Source organism: Caretta caretta, chromosome 13, assembly GCF_965140235.1.
Source record: "Caretta caretta isolate rCarCar2 chromosome 13, rCarCar1.hap1, whole genome shotgun sequence".
Lineage (NCBI taxonomy): Eukaryota > Metazoa > Chordata > Testudines > Cheloniidae > Caretta > Caretta caretta.
This window is the reverse complement of record NC_134218.1, coordinates 7,672,953-7,688,808: the sequence shown is the minus strand read 5'-3', so window position 1 is coordinate 7,688,808 and position 15,856 is coordinate 7,672,953. Positions and strand designations below refer to the sequence as shown.

At 42.6% G+C, this 15,856-nt stretch overlaps 1 long non-coding RNA gene across 1 annotated transcript in view; it reads right to left on the bottom strand.

The window, feature by feature from the left end:
* The window catches only part of LOC125622277 (uncharacterized), a 37,590-nt gene extending 22,853 nt beyond the window's left edge, over positions 1-14,737 (bottom strand). Inside the window, exon 1 of the long non-coding RNA XR_007352694.2 lies at positions 14,601-14,737. This is a non-coding gene — a long non-coding RNA (uncharacterized LOC125622277). The remainder of the gene's footprint in view (positions 1-14,600) is intronic.
* Between the last annotated feature and the right edge of the window lie 1,119 nt (positions 14,738-15,856).

Sequence of the window (15,856 nt, the reverse complement as noted above, 5' to 3'; positions counted from 1 at the left end):
AGGGGAAAAAGAGGGTTATCTTCTGATGGGACTCAAATTCCAACATGCCTGCCTCCGTATATTGTGCATGCCTTGTCTTCTATTCGCTCAGACAAGTCTCTGCTAAAATACCAGAAGTCTCCACTATACACTTTTTAAATAACAAAATAATATGCACGCAGCAAGTTCTGTGTTTGGTTTGGAGTCGGACGTAATTAGGAAGGTTGTAACTGAAGAATAGGACCAGAGACAGTTAATTATATTCTTTACTGCACTGATAAAGCTGAGCCTGACTCTAATCACAATGGCCTTGAACAGTAATAATAGGTTACATACATTTCTGTTACAAACTTGCGCTGTTAGTTCATTCCCTTGCTGTGTGCCTCACAAGTGTAGTGATCTGCATTTGCATTCCTAAAACTTACTTCAGTTACCTTTCTTGGTAAGGCAACTAAATCCAAGCAGATATTACTGCCTGTTTCATGGCAAAGTCTGTTTAAAAACATTAAGGCCCTCTTATCTATATATTTTATCTTTATCTGTGTGCCACTCAATTCTATGTAACTTCTAAAAGGTGTAGAAGGCAGGTCATGGTAAGTGAGGTGAACTTTAGGGTTGCTTGCTAAATATGTAAAACTTCAAACCCAAAACAATACTGGGTTAGTATTAGCTGTTATTTTCTATGCCGATGAATGCACAGAATGAAACATGGGAATGGTACATGGGTAATTAACTTTATGGACAACGTAGTCTGGAGCTCTCAAGTCTGCCTGCATTTTGGGATTTTAGTTTGGCCATTGCTCCACTAATTTTGATGTACAGAGTGTCACTGGAAAAGCAGAAAAAAATACAAGCTTGTATTTGTTTATTAACCCAACAGTTTAGCTGATTACTTAGAGAGGGAATGCCCCCACAGCAACAATACTGTTATCTGTAGGGAAAATATCACAAACCCCGTATCTGGTGACCTTTAAAACATAGGTGTCAATGATCAGGCAGGCAGTGTGGGTCCTGGTTCTAGTCCTAGCTCTGCCCCTGACCTGTTGCATAACCTAGGACAAGTCACTTAACCTTTTTGTGTTTCAGTTTCCCTATCTACAAAATGGAGCCAGTGATATTTACTGTCCCTTGTAAAGCCCTTTGAAATCTACAGCTGAAAAGTGCTAGATAGGGGGCTAGAGGAGTTCTGCTCTGCCTGCCGCAGCCCTGGAGCTGGAGGAATTCGTTCTCCCCACCACAGCCCAGGGGAGAGGAGTGCTCTCCCTCTCCCTGCCGCAGCCCAGGGGCAGGAGGAGTTCTGCGCCCCTTGCCCTCCCAGCTACAGCCCCAGGGTGGGAGGAGTTCTGGGCCCCCCCGCCTGGGTCTGGACGAGCTCTCTGCCCCCCCCCCCCTTTTTCTTCAGTGGTATTTCGTCCTAACATGCAGTGCACAAACTCAGTGAGGTCATACACATATTCCCATAATGTGAGGTTACGGATGCACGTGAGCCTACTTGGTTTGCACGTGTGTCCCCCCCCCCCCCCCCCCCCATAAAGTTAAGAAACTTTCAAGGTGGTTCAAAGGTATAGTTCATTGAAATGGTGAATATAATGCTGTTTATTTCTTTGCATCTGATGTATGTGCGTGTGTTGATATGGTTTAATGTGTATATAATATGTGTGTGTTTAATGTGCCTTCCTCCTCAAAAGCAATAAAATTTAAATTCCTGCAAACACCCCTAATTCTAGCTATTAAATAATGATGACTGACAAGTGGCTGTTTGGGCACGTGTGAGGGGTCGGGGAGACTTTGAGTTTGCAGGATTTCATTTTTCCAGATGGCTTCATACAGAAGCATAAAGCCTGGCTTTGGGCTTTCTGTGTCTGTACCTCGCTGATGGGAGATCTCTCTCCTGCATTCATTAGCCTCATCTTCATAGGGCTTATCCTCTTTGCCTATTCATTTCCAGAGCAAAGCTTCCACTCTGGGCTGATCAGCTTTGTCTGTCTCTCCCTGGAAGTGGAACATCTGCTCAGCATTCATCCATTCGGGGTTTACGACTGCAGATGCAAATGCTCCCTTTGCAATTGCAGGCCCTGCTCCGATATGGAGCACCTTAGCTTCTAGGTGTCTTCTTCCACCTGTGTCATTTCTCAGCAAAGACCTTATTTTAGAGGGAATCCCATAAGAGGGTGGGGGGTGGAATGGCCAGGGTGCAATACAGTACACAACCCACACACTGTAATACTCCAGGGACCCCCTGCCTGACTCTTCCATGGGAGGCTCAGGCAGGTGGATCAATGCAGTCACACATCTACTACCTACAAATCACCCTCCGGGTTGTCAAGAAGTGAGGATCACGAGGGGAGGGGAGTTCTCCTGGGCAGCCTGCTTGTGGGCTGTCATCCTCCACCCATTGGAACGGAGGCAATTCTGCAACACTTGACCTTCCATGAATGTGCGAGGCAGGCAAAGAAACAGCATATCACCTTTGCAAAGCCAAATGTTCCATGTTAGCAAGGTCTCTTCTTTATATCCTCATCCTCATAGCCTTCTTGTACCATTCTATTGTTTTGTGAAACGCATTACAAGAAAAGCATAACTCCTATTCTCTCTGCCCTTAGCACTGCTAAGAATAATTCTTACCACTCCTACAGAACTTTGTAAATGGCATATGAATATAAATCTCTTCTCCCACCAATGAAACGCAGCCACGGGTGGAATTAACATCACAGAATGGTACAACACAATAGACTAGTATAGAAAGTGGACAAAAATAATGCTTTATCCAATTGAAACTACAGGAGGCGTTCAGGTAGGTGGAATGTACACTTAACCAAATTAGACTTCAACCAAGACAGCCTGGCCAAGATGTGCGCTTGTGAAAAGCATCGTGGGATATGTACTGCCCACAGAACCATCACTGAATGATTTTAATGGATGATGTCTCACCTGAAAGTTCTGGGAAGTAAGCCCCAGACCCTCAAGGTATTTAGGAAATCAATGGAGGTTAGAAGCCTAAAGACCTTTGAGGATCTGGGGATGGGTGTTTAGAAATTATAGGAAGCTTTTCTGTTTGAAATTTGTCATTTCTTCAGCTTGTCAGCTTTTCCTCTCATCCGTGCCCCACCAGATGCATTGCTGTCTGGTGGCTGAGCTGAAAGAGAGTGAGGAAAATACAATACGGAGGATAATATCTGTTGTACTGCTGTATACAGCGGTGCTAATATGAGGGACGGAGACTTTACCACGGTCATCTCTCATGGCTGGGGGGAAATGGAACAAAGCAATCTCAGACCCTCCTATGATTGTTCTTTAGCACCAGCTACCAGATCAGAGGAATAAAGTATTGCAGCTCCACATCCTAAGGGGAATTATCAAATTAGAGCGTTACAGCTGAGACTGGTGGGAGGATGTGCAGCAGCTTGTCAAGGGAAAGTGATTCAACAGATAATTGTTTCACAGGAGAACTATCGGAACTAATAATCCATCTAATGGCGGAGAAGAGTTAAGTAAAGAGTGAAGGAATTTGCTTCTTGCTTTTTCCGGCTTGGATCAGTAATACCAGATGCCATGTAGCAGTTCATCCAAATTGAGTTTATAGAAAATCTTTCCCTCCCTGCATTCTATTTAAGTTTTACTTCTCGTTAAATGAGTGCAACCCTTGAATATGTGAGCAATGCAGTGCTCCATCTCCTCCAGTCAGGAGCGCTACTTAGCCCTAAATCCCCTCTGAATACCCGAGAAGCGACAGAGTAAAGCAGGGTCCAGGGTAGCGCACAGACTTATTGCTTGGGCTCCCAGAATGGAACTACCGTCTGTTTTCTTTTCCTTTTCTTAATAATCTTTGAGGTTGTACGAAGCCAAAATGAAGCAGTGGGGATGCTCACTGGCGTGTACGTAGCAGAGCTCTGTGTTGTTGCTTTTCTAAATTGAGACAAGCAACGTGTAGGCGTTGGACGAGAGAAAGGAATAACTGCAGTAGCATAAACGGAAGTGTTTGTGCCTTGGCTTTTGTCTAATGATTAAGGAATTAGTGGGATTTGGGCCCCTAACTCCCCTAGGTGCTTTTTAAAATTTCACCATTGAGAATTCGGGCCAAATTAAATCTGATTTTCCTTGGTATGTGTCAAACTCATTCCTGGCAGAACTCCATTTAAATCATAAATGTGGCCCCAAATGTTTCTTTTTATTCCACTCAGCGAACAATATGGGATCTCTCATGTAGAATATTCGCTACCTGCAAATTCCTTTGTATACCAGTAAAAGGACTTCTATTTAGTTCCCGTTTGGGTAGTCCTTTTGCAAAAATCTTCTCAAATCTCTTGTATATGGCAAATTATCCATTGCTTCTTACATTTCTGTAAGATTCTAGGATCATAGTCAACAACAGCCCCATACGAGATTTTTATAGGTTCCCTTAAGGGACTCGTAAGAAAGCAAAGAGCTCCATTAAGTTACAGATACAAAGAGGGAAAAGTATATACTTTCAAAATGAATGAAAAAAGTCCCCATGGAGTCATTTTTATGAGCTTTTATGAGTTTAATCTACTATTATGCCAGTTATACTCAACTTTCTAAGGAACCAAAATGAATACAAAATGCACAGTTCATAAAGGCCAAGTCATTGAATCATGATTTGGAAGAATATTAAGCTGATAAATAAGAGCAGATAATTGCCATTTTGTGACTTGTTCTTAGTGCTTGTCTTGTATGTTCCAGCAAACCAAAGGTACAGGCAGACATTTCAAAAGTTTATGATTTATCCATCTATTTAGCCGTCCAGCTCATGCTCATTGCCAGGGTTTCTGAGTGCCATACTGATGCATGAAACCAGTTACATTTAGCTTTAAAGGTAAAGGGCCTGATTTGAGAAAAATTGCACCTGAAAATTACAATGCTTTACTTTACAGACACAATTAACTATGGGCACAATTCATAGTTCTTTAGCATTTAACTACCCAATTGCACTTACCACCCAGGTAGTCTATGGGCAGTGAACTGCGTTCATAATTCATTGCAGGCACAATTATTTGCAGCTGCAAAATTGCACCCCAAAATTGGAGGATGGGGTAATGCTCATGGACAAAGTATTACATGCAGTGACGTCAAGGTCGTAAAGCAACAAGTACGGGCCAAATCAGCCTTTCAGCGTGTGCATTGCTCCTGTTGATTTCAGAGATTGGGAGCTGCCTATTCAGAATTTGCTCTAAGCATTTAGATTGCTATTGATTTTCCTTGTGATTGGCTCTTTCATTCTGGCATCATTTTATCCAGAGTAGGTCAGCACACAGGCAGCATCCATTCTCTATTCCTTCCTTTGATCCAGTTGACTTACAAATTCACAACAAGCTCATGTGACTTACCCAGAGGTCACACAAAGAGTTTCCTCCAACCACCACTATCTATGCCCTTCACTCTAACCACCATAATAAGGCCTCCTAGAGTTTCACTGCTTCTTCCTGGAGATACCTGTTTGTTTCTTGCTGTCAGTCTTTTCTGGGACTTCAGATTACAGCATCTGTATGTGGAGATCGGAATCCTGTTTGTGATATTGTAGTCATTCCCATAGCAACAGATGCTGATGTCACAGGGCACTGTATTGTGCCTTCCTCACTGGGATGCAAAGGACAAAGCTCTCATTTGTATTCAAACCATCTTCAATAATAACGCATTACTGAGATTTACTATCCAGTATAAGGCAACAGAAATCTGACTGATGCTTAAATAAATAACTACCCTTTAGCTACTCTGATTGTGATACTCTATCAAAGTGCCTCAAGTTCCTACTGCCTATCACTCCATCAAGACACTGTGCACTTTAGTCATGAATGAGACACCACCTGATAAACACTTGTTAGGCACAAGATAAAGCACTCATAAAATTATATATAAGTAACTGTTCCTAAGCGGTGACAATTTAAGATCACAAAAGTCAAATACAAGGCAATGTGAACACTGGAGAAGCAATTCTGACTCCAGGGATAATTTTAAAAATTAGACCACTTTGATGAAAAAGAGGTGGTGTGTATGTACGTGCCTGGGCACCCGTGCATGTGTTTACATGCACTTAAAGTAATAATCCTGTACAAGCTAATCTGGGAGCACATTCTGCCGCTTAGCCTCACGTTGAGTTTTCTTTGTCTGAATTCCTGTTGTGTTTGTTCCTTGATGGCTCAGTTACATTCTGTCATACTCAGACAGACTTAAATGTCTGTAACAGCAGGAAAAACGATGACCATAACTTTCACGAGATACTTCTGAACTACCCATCTTACCCAACACACTGTGCCTAGCAGACTGAGATCTGCAAAAGTTGCTAGACAATTGCCTGAAAAAATCAAAGCAGATGCCCAGAGAATCAAAGATTTCAAAGAAATCTTTTAGTTAATTGCATTCCATTTTGCCCTGTGCCAGTTGACTCAGAGTTGTCTTCTTAGTATATGCACAGCGTGATTCAGGTGGCATGTGACCAGGATTCATCACCAAATTTGGTCCATTGGCTGGATCATTAGCTTCCCTGGCCCAAGCGGGTACTGGTGGGGAGCATGACATGAACGGCGGATCCATGCCCTCCCCCCGGCCCCAGCGACACCTTTGTGCCATTTATCTTCACTAATTCTTTTATATTTATCAGGCAGTAAAACATGTCTTTCTTGCTCTGTTGATATCATTTTGAAAGGGGGGTTGTATCTAGTTTTTCTAGCCTACTTTTCATCCCCTGTCGTTAGTCAACTTTAGTTGACATTCAGCAATTATTTATATGAATGCATCCATCTAACCAAATCAGTTTCTAGACATTTTCCTCCAACGTTCAAGCTTGGGTGGTAGGCAGCATTTTCTATTCTGAGCACTTCAGTAACGTCATTTACTTCACTAAAGGAAAAGGATTTTGCTTTCCACACCAGTACATGAGCTTTGTAAGCACACACCTCTATTTGCACATGGCCTCATATGAGCTAACTGGTTTGCATGTGCTCGGATATATACATGCAGTTGTGTGTGCCCATCTTTAAAAATCTATCATATTATTTACAGCACTTGGGGTACCCCTTCCTTTTCTCTTTCCCTGGAGATGTCTTGATGCACGCTCCCATCACAGTAATTGTTTTCAGCACAGTTATGGCTGGCTTGTTAAATATTTGAACACTGATTGTGGTATTTGATAGTTTATGAGACGAATACTCTTTAGAAGTGCCCAGCATGGAGGTCACTTAGCAATAGCCCAAGAATCATGTCTTAACAAAGAGACTGAAAATCATATAGAAGGATATAACATGGGCACCATTTGATTTAACAGGCCGGGTAAAGGAAAGAAATCATGCTTCAGGCAACCATAAACCCAGAAATTAGTGCATTTGCTCAGTACAACTGTATTTTTTTTGCCATATAGACAGCTAAATGAAGGGAGGATTGGATAACCCTCTAAGAGCTTTCAAGTGCCCAACAAGAAACCATATAGATTTGGCATGAGGGGAGGCTTCAGTTTTTATAAATGCATTTTCTACCCTAAAATTGCACATCCAAATTTTCATACTGTTCTACCACTCTCCCTTCTGGTCACTTCTGTTACTAAACTAGTGAGTGATGAACCTTCAAAGGGTTGGAGTGTGGGTGTAGTTCAGATGAACATCTAGACGTTTGGATGCTTCTCTGAAGCTTATATGAACTATTGGAGCTTGCAAAACTAGGCAGGAAATTTCACATGTAGAAATCTTCCTTTTGAGGTTTCCGTTATTATCTGTATTGTGGTAGCACCCAGAATCTCCAGGCATGAACCAGAACCCCACTGTGCAGGATGGTGTACAGACACAGAAGAAAAAGACTGTCCCTGCATCAAAGAGTTTCCAGGACTTCTACTTTGGATTGTGGCTGGAAATACCATAATGACAACCTTTTATACAGCAGTTCTGGTTCGAGCCAGAATCTTGAAATGAAAAAAACTGTGTCCAAATGTTTCCAAAACCTCAAAATAGCATCCAATTCAAGCACTGAAATAAAGACGAGTGGAGGTCTCTCCTCTGTTGTAAACATGAAAAATTGGAGTAATATGACCTAGTGATTCAAGTAAGGGACCTGCCATCAGGACAATTGAATTCTCAATTCTGCCACATGTTTGTGTGAATTTAGAAACGTCACTTGTGATCTGTGCCTGCTTCCACCGGAGTCAATGACAAAGCTGAATTTGGTGGAAGATGGATTGGGTATTTAACTGCTTTCAGCGTTAGTTTCTCCGTTTATAAACTGGAATACTAATACTTATGTACCTCAGGGGTGTGGCGAGGCTAAAGGCAGTTTTGCCAACCCCAGGCTTTCAAGAATCACGAGCCACCCCCCTCCCCACAAAAATCATGACATTGGTTTAAATTTTGAGAATTGGGGGGAAAAAAAAAGCAGTGTTCTTTTCATCGCTTGATTGTTGGAGACTTTGGGGTTCATGTTTTCCAGCTCTTCTCTGAAACCACGAAGCCTAGAAACTCTTTTTAAAAAACAGAAGCTGAGATTCTCAAATAATAACATGATTCCACCAGTTGGGAGCTTTAAGAAAATAACCTTTATCACAAGCTTGTGATGAAATCACCAGAGTCAGCGGCACAGTTCATGTATTGTGCTGAAATCCCCCCCTGTGCAGAGGGCCAGCACAAGGGTCTGTACACCATGTAAGTCCCACTTAACCCCTATTTGGAGGGATGTAAATGGTGTATGGGTCATACACTGGCTCTCTGAATGGGGGGGTGAATTCCTTCCATCTTGGCTGAAAAGTGCGGTAAGCTTCTCAGGTGGCAGGTGCTACAGAAGCGCAGATTAGCGCTATTGTGCTTTGATCCTCCGTATCCTTATTTTGAAAGCAGCTCCCGAGTCCTGAGGTAGCTCTGTCAGCAGAAGTCCCACATTTGCATTTTACTGGTCACTTGTGTCACAGTGACTCATCGTCACTGTGTCAAGTAAGAATAGTTTGTTAAACCACTTGGGATGCACCTCTCCCTCCTCATCCCCACTCCCAGAAAGAAGCCTCTATTATGAGTTAAATGTAACCCATTGGCACCTGTGCGAGACATTACAATAACAGGAAAATCTTATAGATTCATAGATACTAAGGTCAGAAGGGACCATTATGATCATCTAGTCTTACATCCTGCACAACGCAGGCCACAGAATCTCACCCACCCACTCCTGCGAAAAACCTCTCGCCTCTGTCTGAGCTATTGAAGTCCTCAAATCGTGGTTTAAAGACTTCAAGGAGCAGAGAATCCTCCAGCAAGTGACCCGTGCCCCATGCTACAGAGGAAGGCGAAAAACCTCCAGGGCCTCTTCCAATCTGCCCTGGAGGAAAATTCCTTCCCGACCCCAAATATGGCGATCAGCTAAACCCTGAGCATATGGGCAAGATTCACCAGCCAGATACTACAGAAAATTCTTTCCTGGGTAACTCAGATCCCACCCCATCTAACATCCCATCACAGACCATTAGGCCTATTTACCATGAATATTTAATTACAAAACCATGTTATCCCATCATACCATCTCCTCCATAAACTTATTGAGTTTAATCTTAAAGCCAGATAGATCTTTTGCCCCCACTGCTTCCCTTGGAAGGCTATTCCAAAACTTCACTCCTCTTAGAAACCTTCATCTAATTTCAAGTCTAAACTTCCTGGTGGCCAGTTTATATCCATTTGTTCTTATGTCCACACTGGTACTGAACTTAAATAATTCATAGATTCATAGATAGATATTTAGGTCAGAAGGGACCATTATGATCATCTAGTCTGACCTCCTGCACAACGCAGGCCACAGAATTTCACCCACCGCTCCTGCAAAACACCTCACACCTATATCTGTGCTATTGAAGTCCTCAAATCATAGTTTAAAGACTTCAAGGAGCAGAGAATCCTCCAGCAAGTGACCCGTGCCCCATGCCCTCTGATATATTTATAGAGAGCAATCATATCTCCCCTCAACCTTCTTTTTGTTAGGCTAAACAAGCCAAGCTCCTTGAGTCTCCTTTCATAAGACAAGTTTTCCATTCCTTGGATCATCCTAGTAGCCCTTCTCTGTACCTGTTCCAGTTTGAATTCATCCTTCTTAAACATGGGAGACCAGAACTGCACGCAGTATTCCAGGTGAGGTCTCACCAGTGCCTTGTATAACGTGGTACTAAAACCTCTTTATCCCTACTGGAAATACCTCTCCTGATGCATCCCAAGACCGCATTAGCTTTTTTCAAGGCTATATCACATTGGCAGCTCATAGTCCTCCTATGATCAACCAATACTCCAAGGTCCTTCTCCTCCTCCGTTACTTCTAATTGATGTGTCCCCAGCTTATAACTAAAATTCTTGTTATTAATCCCTAAATGCATGACCTTACACTTCTCATTATTTATTAAATTTCATCCTATTACTATTACTCCAGTTTACAAGGTCATCCAGATCCTCCTGTATGATATCTCTGTCCTTCTCTAAATTGGCAATACCCCCCAGCTTTGTATCATCCGCAAACTTTATTAGCACACTCCCACTTTTTGTGCCGAGGTCAGTAATAAAAAGATTAAATAAGATTGGTCCCAAAACCGATCCTTGAGGAACTGCACTGGTAACCTCCCTCCAGCCTGACAGTTCACCCTTCAGTAGGACCCATTGTAGTCTCCCCTTTAACCAATTCCTTATCCACCTTTCAATTTTCATATTGATCCCCCATCTTTTCCAATTTAACTAATAATTCCCCATGTGGCACATTATCAAACGCCTTACTGAAATCTAGGTAAATTAGATCCACTGTGTTTCCTTTGTCTAAAAAATCTGTTACTTTCTCAAAGAAGGAGATCATGTTGGTTTGGCACGATCTACCTTTTGTAAAACCATGTTGTACTTTGTCCCATTTACCGTTGACTTCAATGTCCTTAACTACTTTCTCCTTCAACATTTTTTCCAAGACCTTGCATACTACAGATGTCAAACTAACAGGCCTTAATAAACTATTTCAGCTTTCCAATGGATACAGAATCAGACAAGGATGTTTTTATAGACTTTACATTTTAAAGCCTGCAAACATTTCGACCTGGAAACCAATTGTTATTTTAAATATTTTCTTAACCAGTAAAAGAATGTGACTTTAACAAGCAAGGTAGATTTATGTTCCATCCCTCACCCGCCCCCAAACTCTCTTCAAAATAAAGTGAGAAAACCAAGAATAGAAAAATGTTAGAGAGAGAAAATTATTTGGGGGCCTAAAATATAATTTGCAGGGCACTGGAAAAGCTAAAACATTGCATTTCCCGTGAGCCACCATTTTCTTTTGTATTCTGTGCCAATATATGTTGGTTTCATTTGGCAGAGACATAGCATTCCTTCTTCTCACAGTAAGTTCCTTGTCTACCTTGGGAATCAATAAGAAATTAAAATTTCTACCAACAGCATCATAGAAGAAGCCATTGCTTTTGTGTTTAAATCTGCCAGGATGTTTACAATTTCATATAAAACTAGAGGCAGAAAAGAAACCCTCCTCTGAAAACAAATGGAAGAATGTATTAAAAGAAAAGACACTCTTTTCTACAGCACAAGAACAGATGTAAGATATCATTTTCTTTGCAATGGAACAGATGGAATTATTTGTCCTTCATAGTCAGGATAGCACCCTGGGTTTATTGTTGTTTTTTCGCTTGAAAAAGTTTAAAAGGGAGAGACTGTTCTCTGAGATTCCCATCCTTAGTAAACAAGATCTTTCTACCAAATTAACCAAAGATTTGTTTAAGAGCCTGATTTTCCGAGTTATTCAGCACCCCTGCAGCTCCAAACCAGCTCAGCAGTCTGCACTAGATTTTTCAAAAGCATTCAGCACATTGGAGGCACGTTGGGTGCTCAGCTCTTTTGGGAACTCGGACACAATTCTGGGTGCTCAGCGATTGGAACTCGAGCCTTGAGCCCATTTGTAAATCAGGTCCCACTTGTCTAAAGTCCTGGCCCATAGCATTTAGATGTCACAGTATGAAAGGAGATTTGACCAGATCTCTCTCTGATTCAGGCAGACATGAGTGTTATCATTTACCTTTTTGCAAATAAATAAATAAATTAAATTAGGAAACTAAAATGGAATACATATAAACCAGTCTGCACATTCCTCACCTATTTCTCTGAAATACCGGACCAGAGCCTGAGCTGCACCAAAACTCTGCTCAGCACAGCTGAGCAGGTGTATGTAGGGGAAGGAAAGAGTCATCTATTTGCTCTCCCAATCCCTGGCCCTTCCGCCCTACCCCAGTATACTTTAGAGCAGCGTCAGGGCTGCTCTAAATTATAATTACCCGCATTGGCTCTCAAGAGGCCTTTCTGCAGCTGGGAACCACGGGAGTGTAGGAGCACTCCTGCAATGTCCCTTTCCCCTTGGTATGCCCCCAACATCCCCACTATGCTGTGACCTGAAGGATGGCGGCGTCCACCTTGGATTCCCCTAACCCTGGGAATTCCCATCTACTTAAGATGATTTGGGGCTATTTTACACCACTGGAGCAACACAAAGCAGCTTGTCTGGGGCCAAGATTTGGCCCAGTAGTTTCACAGAGTTGATTTTGCACTCAGATTATATTTGAATCTTCTGCTTGGAAGGTTTGTAACACTGAATTGGAGTCTGCTCATGCTATTTCTCTGGAGATAAATTTTTTCTCCAACAATGGAATCTGTAGAACTGGCTTCATTAGACAGAGGTAGCTGCACTTCGTGGTATCAAGTGGTAGGATTATCATTTTGATAGTGCTCACTAGATTGTCCCCTATGCTAGAGAAAGCTGCACAGGGGATAGGAAACTCTGATAGAACTCACTAGTGGAGTTTCTTCTGTATGGTTCCACTAGCCCTCCCTCACACCTGCCCTGGTAACTCAACGTATGTTGCTGCCATGGACTGAATGTTGGTAGCTCACCTCAAGTATGGGGGTTCTTAAAGGAAGTTGGGCAACCCATGTATGGCCATACTTTGTTATCCCCATGAGTTTCCAAGGGATGATAGATACCATGGAGAGCAGCTTTGCTTCTCCCATTTCCTTTTGGGCTCACAATTATGTAGACAGAAGGCTCTTGCGTAGGTGTTATCTGACCAAATTTGCCTCTCCCAGAGCAGAGGGGAGCAATGTGGCCTTTACTCTGGGTCCTTTCAGGATGTGCAGCACTGTAGCAAGCTAAGGAATTATTAAAAGGAACAATAACAATACAATGCATGCCTTTTTCCTTGGTGATTGTAGCTAGCTAACCACCAGCCTGCTTTGGTGTGTCTTCTGTGTATCTGACTAATACAATCATTAACAAAAAGAAAAGGAGGACTTGTGGCACCTTAGAGACTAACCAATTTATTTGAGCATAAGCTTTCGTGAGCTACAGAAGTTTTGGTTAGTCTCTAAGGTGCCACAAGTCCTCCTTTTCTTTTTGCGAAGACAGACTAACATGGCTGTTACTCTGAAACAATCATTAACGGAAGTCATTTCAAGAACAGAACAATAAAAAGCCTCTAGGAGCCAACAGAGGCTGCCCCTTTATAATGTATCTTAATCCCGCTTCTCATCAGCCCCCCTCCTTCCTCCAGAGACCGATCCGAGTGGTGCTACAACGCACTGACGTTTTCTGTGTCAGTCCCCTGCGCCGGAGACTCACTGTGAACGTGGATTCCCTGTGGTCTCCCAAAAGGCTTGTCTTCACGGCGCAGCAATGTGCACCAGAAGTGTGGGATCTAAAGCTCACTAACTGGCCTGTGTAGCCCCTGCCGGGCTGCATTACAAGTTTCCAAGGGTGTGTTAACGCAGTGCTATTTCAAACAGTAGTGCGCATTGCCAGGTTGTGTAGACAAGCCATTTCTTAATTGAATAGATTGGATCCAGTCTGACACAGTTTAGCTTCTTGAGTGCACTGCCGTGCTTTACCGTGGAAGGTTCCTCCCAACCCCCCAGTGTGAAACTCCTTCACATTTATATCCGTTGTTTGTGGTTGTTTTCCAGTTTTTCTGTCTCTAATGGTGATGGCTGTACAGTGGAATGATTGTTGGCAATGACTACACTTGGCTTCTGAACACCACCTTCCATCAAAGTCTAACTCTTTTCCTCTTTGAATTCTGTTTAGTTTCCTTCTTAGCATTTTTTTTGCTACAACAGAATGTTGGCTTTTGTCTGTGTATGTATGAAACAGAAACAATGACAAAAAGTCGACTTCTCTCTGTCCCTTCCTGCTATAGCAACGAAAACCTGGCTTATCTTTAAAAGTTCTTTTGCAAGACTATATATGACAGGCGTTCCACTCGTTATTGATCAGATCCTCTATTAAACTATTGATTGTATTTGCTGCTTCAAGACACCATTTGGAACCAAATTTAACAAACTTTCAATGCTTTCCATAGGAAAGTTACGTCATAATTACCCCAGTGTCTTCAACATATTGAGCACATGCTTTCTCCATGCCAACAGCAACATCAGCTTTACCTCTCTGTCAAGTCAATGGAATTTGTGCTCCTAAGTCACTAAGATGCTTTTGAAAATCCCACTCCATGTCCATATTGGAAGGATGAAGGGATATATAGACTGGGTTGAGATTTAGAGTGGGATTTTCAAAGCTGCCTAGTGACCAAAACCCATAAAGCATCTTTGGAAATCCCATCCACTTACCTTTTGGCCAATAGAACCACCACTTGTTCTCCCACCTGGATTTTCTGGATTTCAGAGGCTCACGGGCTGGCACCGTTCTGTAATTTATCCACATTAGAACTTGGATTGCACAGGTTGGAGGAAGACGAGATTTTTTTTTTAAATCACTCTCTGGGAATTTTACAGAAATAATAAAAATTAACTTAAAACAAAAGGGTAGGAAAAATAATGCATTTTCATAATGAGTGAAGTGACCCTGATACAACCCTTACAGGGATGTACTGTGAACTGTGGGACCAGACTGTGAACCCTTTAATCACAGTGGTGAGCATTTACTAATCCAAGAGACTCACTGAAATGAATGTGTTACTCCTGGGAGTAAGTGCTCTTGAATAGGACTAAAATGTTGCACAATGTAGCCCATTAAATTCTGAGTTTCTAATAATTAACCTGCCTAAGGATGTCTAAATAAACACATACTCTGCGTAAACACTACAGGCCAGATTGTCAAAAAGAACTCAGCTCCACTCCATTAGTCACCCAATGGGAGACAACAAGAGCTGCTGGGAGCAGATCCCTTTGGAAAATCTGGCTCTACAAGTGTGAGGGTTTTCTTTGGTGACTGCTGTTGAGTGGAACTGGAACTCAGGCAAATTCAAGGTGACTGTGAGGTGACAAGTGGGAGGATGTAGGCTCTTAAGTGAAAGAATACCATGAATGAGCTGAGACGTATGCTATAAATAAGGCTAGTTTACGGCTGTTCAGACTGTGCTGTGAAAGACCAAATTCTCCATTCTGCAAACTTCACTCTAGCATTAGCAGCACAAAGTGAATTGAAGCCGAATGGCAATTCCCTCAAATCCCTTCTGCATCGGGGGCGGGGGGGGGGGATGTCCACCCAATGTTAAGTTGGCAGAGTCAGCAAGCATAGCCACCAGCTTCCCCACCCCCGGGCATAACTGGGAGGGAGCATGTTGCGGGCAGGAGGAGGTCTTGTGGAGCTGAGCTGCACTATACCTGATCTCCAGGTCCCCTATACTCTAACTTCCCCTGGAGCTGAGTGGCTGAGGGTCCGAGGATCATAGCTGTCTCATTGGCACAGTCACTGCACGCTATGTCTGAACACAGCTTGGACGTAGTGGAGAACTGGGGGCAGGTTTCTGCAGGATTAGTGTCTAGGATTAGGACACTGAACACCATGTGGTACCATTAGGGTGAGGCACATGGGGAAAAAAGCTTTATTAGCCCATGATCTTTTCAGCACAGGATGTAAATTC